General features: G+C 38.8%; 1 protein-coding gene across 3 annotated transcripts in view; it reads right to left on the reverse strand.

Annotated features, from left to right (window-relative positions):
• LOC111247040 (uncharacterized) overlaps positions 1 to 9,239 on the reverse strand; it is a 138,426-nt gene that overhangs the window by 69,148 nt on the left and 60,039 nt on the right. The gene's annotated exons all lie outside the window — the stretch shown is intronic.

A 9,239-nucleotide genomic window follows, 5' to 3' on the forward strand; every position in this document is an offset into this window, starting at 1 on the left:
AAAGTATATAGTATTAGGCAAAGTATATGGTAATAAGTAAGCAAGACCCAATGCGTTTGAGAGGCTGTTGGAACTAGCACGTATATTTATTATGTTAGTTCTAAAGCTATTCCGGTGCATTTCCGTATGCTGTCGATTGAGTGCGGATAAACACAAAATCTATCCAAATGAAAACACTTTGAACAAAGCGGGGTATAAAGTAGGGGTGCCACATGAAACGAGAAGTAAAGCGGTGTCGAAAGGTCAAACCTTCATTGTAATTCAGTAGAGGTACGGGTTTTTTGGGTATTCATTAAAAAGCAGTAATAACAATAACCAGAAAAATACTTTCAAACGTTTCACTAGTTCGTGTGACTGCAGCCAAGAGGCACCCTTGCAAACTAAGCGCTAATTCTAAAGGGTTATGTGTCGCTTCATAATGGAAGTAACATCTTGCCCCTTACTAATGTACTAACTCACAGCAATTTTCCATAGATAACGCTCGTAGGTGTTACAAACGATCTTCTCAATATTCATAATCAATCAAAGTTTATTACCAGCTAAATATGACATGATGTAATATATAATTAAAATTATCATGTTAAGGCACGATTTGTCTCAAAGGCAAATTGAAGGGCGAAGGCTGACCAACATCGATTAAATACGCCTATATTGCGATCTATTTTACAATACATAGGTTTCGTCGTCCGAAACAACGGCACGTTGTTTGGCAAATAACGAAATAGTAAGCTTACTTTCGATCGAACCCAAGGCTAAGTGCTACGAGTCATAGAAGCCTCGCATTGCGCCGTTGCCGACAATGTGCCGATGCAGACCACACTGTCCTCCCTGAACTCGTATGAGTTTCTGATAGAATGTGTTTATTTGAATAATTTTGATCCATATAAATATATAACATCAATTTACCCTTAATCAACTGAATCAGAGATGTTGGTTAAAGTATCAGCGGTAGTATGGCTCAAGACGTTAATGTCGAACTTGTAAGCGAGACCGCTAGTGCAATGAAAGGCCAACATAAACAACGTGTCATAGTGGTCCGTAGGACTAAGCGAAATGTTTTAGTCTAAAAACAAATAAGATTCAAACGTGTCGTACGCTTTAAGTACATTCAGAATGTACTCCAATACAGGAGGAAGGTCGGCAGTTCGATGTGAAGAAAGGAGCTCACGTTCTCAATGAGAATCAGTTTCCTTGTTTCTATGAGCAGAGCGTTACCAAATTAAAAAGATTCATTACGTTACAAGCTTCTAAATCGAGCTGGAAGATGAAAAATAGAATAGGTGACATACGGTGTGCAGCGACCGTAATCGTATTGCTTCCGTCATCATTATAACAATGTTACGACTATGATCACTTTTTTCACGCATTTCTGACTTCTACAGCGATAATACGCGGTAGCTTGATCAACAAATTACCTTATTGTTGTCATCTTTGACTCCGTGCACCTATAAAATTTCCAATAAAGATCAATAAGAACACGTTAATGATACATCTGAGTGGCGGTATTATTTCGAAATTGTTCGGTTTAGCGGTTAATCAGTTCGCTATCCGTTTTCTGATACGGCTAAATCTGGACTAAGTCTTTCTTTTTGTTTACGAAAATAACATATTTGCTGAAGATGTACACCAGTTCCATTTCGTTTAATGAAAAACGTAATTTTATCAAGACTATTTCGATTTCGAGGAGAGCGCTAGGTCTAAGGCGCTCGTGATAAGTATTCCGCATTGAAGAATGGCTGTATGGGTGCGTATTTTATTATGGTATTGTGTCTTAACGTTAATAATATCCAAACCGGCATTTAAACACCTATAAGAATATGAAGTACGCAGAAATATCGGCCAACGTCTGCGATCCATGCAGGTCCTTCTATGTTCTACCAGTGGCGAAAGAGTGTGAATAACATGAGATGGATAGGCATATAGATTTCTCTAATGTTGTACTCATGATCTACCAATGTTCAGCAAACAAATTATTTCGTCTGTATTTACAGACATATTTCGTAAACCTGCAGCACACTTTTCACAAAAAATATTCACAAACATATATTATACCTCAGCTAACTAACAATAAATTTTAAACACAATTTTTTTTTAATTACCACTCTTGACCTTCGTTTGAGATTTTCATTTAGCCTGACAAGAATCGCGTTCACTAGGTATAATGTTGACCAAAAGAGTGTACCAGTGTTCGAACGCGTCCTATTTAGTTTCGAAGCTAACCGTTAGCTAGCCTAGATCATATGAAGATCTTAATATAAGAGTAAGGCGTGACATTAATCACTTCCGCGAGTGCCACCGAGCCATTGTGGTACCCGTTGATGTATTGATCAACATAGTGTTCGCTCGTTTCCGGATACCATGCCGGAAACTGCCCGCCGATCCAGCCAATCCCTCCAATCTCCGTTAGAATCACCGTTCCTACTTACCGGGTCATATAGAAGTAATAGTCACGCAGGCCTAACACAATCCGTGATTGCCGCATTACACATACTACATCAATTGAATAGAATGTTGATAATAGACAAGTAATAAACATAACAGTAATAATAATTGCGTGCGTGAGGCCTATTTTGATACAAATGGCAGAAACACACCTTATATATATACACACATACAGAGTTGTATTTTGGCTAAACAGTGGCGAGCTTATAGGTAAGGTTGGTCAAAGACGATTCTGAATCCGTCTCTAGCAATAAAAGTGTTAATTCGTGTAATAAGAATAATAAGTTATCAGTCAAAATAGAAGAACAGCTTTGCGGTCGTACAATCAAGGTGGAAGTATTCAAACTCCAACAGAGATTTATCGAGAGCAATTAAAATAACTTTCGAGGATGTATAGTTGGGTTAGTTTGCACTAGAGTCGCACTATTGCCCAGGCCACAACTGTAACTTTTCAGAAAAAGTTTGGATTAATTATTATTGAACACAGTCCTGCTGTGATTAGGTTCTCGAGTCGTCTCTATAAACACTAGCGTACGAACCGCCTTAAATTGTCTGTTACGGAATCTTCCGACATGTTCTTTCGATCCTCTTAGTCCTTTCGATTTGCACCAATCGGATTTCCCCGTACAGAAAAACGCCTGAACGCTACAGTCTCTCTTACAAAAGTTTGCTATCGTAGAGAACTTAAGTAGGTCCTGCTTTTCACCTAAGAGATTTCCACTGTAGACACATGAATGTTGCAAGAAGATACAGCCAGCCGATAACATTCATGCGAGGTACTCTGAATTAAAAGTCGATATATTTTTTGCAGAATTAACTGCGTCTCACGGAGACACGATTCCACGCCAACGTCCCGGCAACAGCCGCAAGTGTTTTCTGAAACTAAGCCATATGACAAGCGAATTCAACATGTAGGCTCATTGCGAAATCGCGAACCTCAGGCTTGTATCCCTGATAGAGTAATCTGCACGCACACCGTCTAGATTGCTTCAGCGTCCGTCCAAAACGTCTTAAAAAAATAACGGCGGCGAAAGGCAAGACAGTAAAAACTGTTCACCAATTGTAGCATTAGGACACACAACAGCCCTCTACTAAATCTCATATCACCGACAGAGCAAACACTGAAGAGGGCAAACCAAAGTTGTTAAGCTAACGTTAAATTCAACTGAATACAGCAAAGAACAAAAGTTGACAAAGGACCTCAGAGTGTATGTACGCATATGGAATACGTACGTCGTTTATTAGAACAAGAGATAATAACTTAAAAATCGTAATTTACCATTCTGTGTTTACTTTCGTACTGATTTACGCTCGGTCAGCCACGGCATTATTCATAACTATCCCTGAGAGTGCATTTACGACAAACATATAGAATATTTTTCGAATTTAATCTTCTGTATTGTCCCTATATCGATCTCTTTCAATTGATGTTGTTTGCTCACTTTCCAGTTTTAGTCACAAAGCGGTCATCACTATAAGTCACTTTCAAGTTTATTAAAACGCAACACATGCACATGCAATAGTAGCAGTAATGCGACAAAAATTGGTATTTATTATGATCTATATTTTACAGTAGGCATAAGCGCAATTTCCAAAAATAAAAATGTGTATTAGATCAGCCTAATAATAACGTCTAAAATCGGTATTTGAATTTTTCGAAAACATGCCAAATCTATCTCGTAAGAAGCATTAGACTTTGTGGCTTTTTCAACAAATGCAGATTTGCTGCACTGTATGAAAACCTTTCTGGTCCTTTTTACCTAAAACGATATTTAGCCAAAAGCACATATCTATACAGAGAGATAGACAGACCGACTGATATTAAACGTTTCTAGAAAAAATCATTCAGTAATCATTTGAGTTTGCGCGAAAAAGATCCTGGGAGTCGAGTTGAACTACCTGGACCTACGGGACTTTAGTTCAGAAAGGTAACAAGACAGGATATAGGGTAGCCATGCGAATCGTAAAAACGGTAACCTTGCATCCCCCTTGGTCTTGCGTGTGCAGAACGCGGTCTTTCGCCACCGTCAGACTTGTTTGGCTCGTGATGGACCCGCCCTGCATCTCTCTCAGAGTGTTCGGCTTCCTGTTTTTTAAAATTAAAAATTAAAATTCGCTAACCACTAAAGCTATTTAGGCCAATCTCGTATCACAACAAAGATGAAAATGCTACCATTACAAAACAAAGAGGCGCACGTTCGAGTGCTTATATTCATAATATACAGGCGTATACGTAGGGCTTAATTAATTTGCCAAATTACTATATCCACCGAACCGGGCAAATTTGGGCCTTTCGTTGTTCTGAAGTTTTGCGGAATCATACACAATAAGGTTAGACAAGGAAAAACTTCCTCAATTTAAATCTGAGTTAATTATATATAGTTAGATACTGAAATAGTTGACAAGTGACTGAACTCCGGCATGGTTTTTCGTTAAGAGTGATTTTGTTTTCTTTCGCTTAGTAACTCGCGAAGCCTAGTTATGGTGGTTCGATCGGAAAACATGATCACGAACTCTGTTGTATAAGTTCTTACGATATGTACATTGCACAATTTTGGTATAAATAAACCTCGAGATTCTTTGTTTCTAGCGTGCTATTTGACGTTAAACCACCGAAAGAAGGTAAAAGCACACAACTAATCTTCTAGAATTGACGTGTTATTTGTTATTTGCATTCAAAAAGTCTTCCTTTCGGAGTGTATTGAAAAGTAACTTGCCGAGTCAAACCATAGTTTAAGTAGTAACTTAAAGAACAACGGTTATGTATTAATTCATAATGAAAATATTGGACAGTATTTTTCTGTAGGATTCTATTTTGATAACTATACATTATCTATGGATTTCGCTCAGACTTATTCAAAGAAAAAATTATCTCCCTCAACAATCTAGTCACTTGAAATATATACAATTTTTTTTGCAAATGCTGAGACTGCGTAGCGCCGATACCTCCAAAACAGACAATTCGGCCCGCGAAATTTCAAGGCAGATTTAGAGTATATCACGAATAGATATCTAGTAGAAGGTCTTGGCGAAGATCCTCGTTACAAATCCATTATCCTTGATATTACTGATATCGTACCGATTGCGAAGCTACGAATAACGTCCACAGACAGACAAAATGCAAGTCAAAAAATACGATAGAAGGAAGGACAGATGCCTGTAATAGGGTAGTTCCTATAACTGCGATAAAAGCATTCCACAGGAGTTCAATTCGATAGTTTGACGTTAAGTCGTTTTCATTTACTTGAAAAGAGGATCTACGTTGTAAACGTTAGATATAGATACAAATATATCAACTAAATCACGAAAACGATTCAGGAATAACAAACAAAATCAAATTATATAAAAAAATCAGATACCCAATGTGTTTGCATTTGTGTGTGATCCATAAACAAAATGCTCCGACCTATAACATCAGATTACATTATAGCTCTATAGTGTGGGCAAAAATTATTTCATATTGAGGAACATTCGGTGGTAAAATAACGTTCAGCTACTGATAAATACATATATGTGCATAAAATATCGTTGGCAAAGCGTAGCAGCTCGAGCTGTTCGATGCAAATTTTTGGAACGATAAACGCGACTGGGCAGCGAATGCTAGCTTAGATGCTTCGAGTCTAACGTCCAGCTGACAGCTGATGGCCCCTTCCAGCACGAACCGAGGTGTGCCCAGGTTTTAAACCTAGAACATCTCACACGTCCTGAAGTTTACTGCGCCATATAGTGCTCCATCACGAGGTTGTGCATACTAGCATATTCAAAATGTTGGGCCTTTCTCAGCATGTACGTTATTTCACGGACTCAGAAAGCTTCAATTTTTTGTTTCTGACAGACTCATATGTACTTGATGAAATCTCACGTTGGCGCTCCTAGCAGAATTGTTGTGTCTGTTGTGCCACAATTGTAAACGAAGACCGGTATGCGATTTGTCATGTACTTGCTATTTTAGTTAACAAATAGTGTTCTAAGTGGCTTCAAATATTGAAAATGCGCAAACTTCAAAACAATACCGCAGTACCAACACGAGATAAGCAACGATCCTAGATCCACTCTTGAATATAAAATCTGAATCCCTACAGAATCTGTATTCCTAGCCCTTTTCAGACGAGCATCAGGCTCATGTGTCGGATTAAGGTTATGAGGTTTTCGGGTTCCTAATCATAACTTGCAACACGGATTTAGCAGTTTCTCTTAGCTCTCTGAGCAGCGAACACAAAGTGAGCTGAGCGCGTCCAAAACGCCTGATATCAGGCCATGTATCCGCTCAGGGTTTAACTTTTCCGTGTATGATACGATTTTTCCAACACGACTAAACTTGTGCTACGTTCCCTAGTCAGGTTATCCTTGTGTACAACTCGAAATCGATATAAAATTGTGTATTTTCTAATGCTCGCAAGTAAACTTAGGAGAAATCCGATGGAAAGTGGGATCACTGACGAAATATTGTTTAAAGTAAAACTCTAGCATTCTAGCACGCTTCTCTCAGTGAAGCTAATTTCAAACAGGTAGTCTTCAAATGATTGTGTTAGTAGAAGGTTCCACACATATACACATGTGCTCCGTTACGCGATAACATTCCATCGAAGGTTCAAGCCGTTTTTAAAAAGTTTCTAATCCTGTTCAGGTAGCCAAAAAATATCGTAACTCATTGCAAATTAAAATGTATTCTTCAAATACGTGTAGCTTTTTTAAGGCCTGATCGCTTACAACCTTGAGACCTATTAGGATCGTAACTGGTCAACTGCGCAGTACGACTGCAGTGCTGCTATCTCCTCCTTGTGCGAGCGACGCGATCGATCATCATGGCATATTAAATTTAACTAGACCATTGCCAGACCATTTTTGAGTGTTTGTATGCGGGCTATTTAATCTAATGTTACAATGTGAATTCTTGTATATCATTGAATTGTAAAAATCAATCATTACAAGAACAATTGTCCTTTCTTCCTACCGTAACCGCGAAACAATACCATAATCATTAACCACCTACGTGATCATAGAAGATGTGCTAAATGTTAATTGCGTCTGTCTGTCTATCTAGATTGAAATTACGACGTCTACCAACTTCTAAGATTCATTTTTACCGCATATGCTTTACGTGGCATAGATGTTAGACAAGGGGCCTTTTATTTTACATCCTATTAATCATGAATGATAACGAGAAAACTATTCCGCATCTCAAGGTCCCATTTTTTGCAACACTATTGAATGTGCGCTCCATGTAGACTATACATGGCCTAATTCATAGTAAACAATTATGTGGCTAATGGGTGGAACATATTGTAGTGCCGTGAAGCACTCCACGGAAGAGTAAAATCGGAACTACAGGCAAGACCAGTAATAGCAACAGCGAACTGCTACAGCGAATAACACATGAAGAAATCATATGCTGTTTATGCTCTTACTACATCTTCGAATACCTGACTCGAGGCAGGTCGGTTTTTACCGTGGTAGAATGTAAGGCCATTTGGTAAGCTTTTATTACCAACTATATGGAGCGATTCAGTTCGAACAATTCTGGCAACCTTTACAGTCTCTAATACTGTGGCAGTACTTCAGTTCCGGAAGGTTAGGCCTAAATTAAGCTTCGGGGATCCTAAGGTCCATGCGTGAAGCTGACATGAAGGATATTAGCTAAACTGGAAGGCTCCCAATGTTAATCCAATAGGTAAGGCATGCAGGTAATGATAAATTGAACGATAGAGCCATGAACCTAGTTAATAATCTTTAAGCAAGCAGCTATTGGGAACATAAATCAGTATGGGCGCAGCGACAGAAACGTACCCTCTTAATCCGATTTCAAAAATAGATCGCTCCGCATCGATATGATTGCGACAAGCACTTCTTCTAATCGTCTAGGTTAGAAGTTCATAATAGAAAGGCACCAGCTCCTACTATTTCATTCTAACTTTATCAAGTTGTATTTAATAATCGAAGGTTTTGAGGAGTTTGTGCCCACCTTTATCCGTGAGTGAGTCATTAAAAAAAAATTCGGCCATTTAAACAGTGTTACTGTTTATTATGAATAAGGAGAATCTTCATAAAGACCCATAGAAATTTGGTGCTAGTCTAAATATATAGTACCCTTTCAGTATCTAAACTTTCCATTCGCGTTTGAAGATGAACCCTTCATATTAGACTGTTGTCGCAACCGAATCCGGCGAACTAATTGGGCTAGAATGGCTATTTTTTAATAATCATCAGAGGTGATTCTCCTGGATACATACTTACCTACACGTTTGCGTTCTCACATGTACTTCCCATATTCATTGCTTGTAAGAAATAAATCGATACGCTTGTTCACTACCTGCCCTTTTTAAGATACGGAAAAGGTCCAGTAACCCAGAGCGGCAGAATAAACGGATTGAAACCGACATTAGATGTCTTTTTGCTCACTTCAGGAAGTAATTGGAAGGAAGAAATCTGGCATCATCGAGCAACTGGTCTGCGAGTTACCAATTACCGTGCCGTACGTCTCTTAAAGGGCTTGAGATGGCAGGCTGCATTTATTATTTTATTTTCGGTCAAGTGACAGGTGTCCCTGGTATCCATTGCAAGTACTACTGTTACCTTATGTACAAACCTACTCTAGCCTGTCTTGATTTCTCTGCAGAGCGATGTCATTCACCCGCTTTGTTCCTTTCCGGCTGACGGTAGCAACTGGACCATGTCTCGTCTATAGCGATCGTGAGCTCCAAGCGAGTTTGTTTATCGATTAAAGTTCTGCAGACTGCACGTATTACACCATATGGGTTTCCGATGAGTCTGGGGTTATTTCAGGACAGGCCCATTTT

The sequence above is a fragment of the Varroa destructor genome, unplaced genomic scaffold, assembly GCF_002443255.2.
Source record: "Varroa destructor unplaced genomic scaffold, Vdes_3.0 BEIS01000003.1, whole genome shotgun sequence".
Taxonomy (NCBI): domain Eukaryota; kingdom Metazoa; phylum Arthropoda; class Arachnida; order Mesostigmata; family Varroidae; genus Varroa; species Varroa destructor.